This window comes from Branchiostoma belcheri, unplaced genomic scaffold (assembly GCF_001625305.1).
Source record: "Branchiostoma belcheri isolate BF01 breed outbred unplaced genomic scaffold, Haploidv18h27 scaffold2, whole genome shotgun sequence".
NCBI lineage: Eukaryota > Metazoa > Chordata > Leptocardii > Amphioxiformes > Branchiostomatidae > Branchiostoma > Branchiostoma belcheri.
In genome coordinates this window covers 7,105,033-7,105,712 of record NW_017803490.1, presented here as the reverse complement: position 1 = coordinate 7,105,712, position 680 = coordinate 7,105,033, and positions in this window count along the sequence as shown.

Here is a 680-nt window from a genome sequence, read left to right as displayed (position 1 = left end):
ACAATTTGTCATTTATTTTTAGGCAAGTGTTGTTGAGTTTTTTGGATTGACAACCACTCTGAGGCTTCAGAGAGCATTTGATCGAATCCTGTTGCCCAAACAACCAAAAGACCCAGCCGTCATTATAACAGACACAGCCTTTAGTGGAGTCAAAGTCCGCTTATATGAACCCAAGGACAAACAAAATGGCGGAAGGCTACCGGGACTGATCTACTACCACGGAGGGGGGTGGTGTACCCAAGATGTTGGTGAATATTCATAAGATATTCCTGTTGAGTTCGCCCAGCGCTATGATATAATGTTACGGATAGTATAGTGAATTCTTTATCATCTTTATAATCGTTTTCTCTGCATCCCTTGAATGGTTTTGAAAAATGACTCTATGTTTTTAATCTTTGCAACATTAAGAAAATGCTACAATTGTAACAGGAGAAGTGTAGGTCAATATTGATGCTTTGATACATGATAAGAGAAAAATAAATTACAATTAGGCCATGTTGATTTGATTACATGGATGACATCCGCGCGCGCATGAATTTTCGGCCGTTTCCAAAAAAAAAAGTTTTCAACCATACTGTAAATCGTACAAAACAGTTGCAAAATGAGCAAAAATATACCATTAAGTTACAAAAAAAAAATTAATAAAAACTAATACCAATAGTCGTAGAATAGCCAAAATA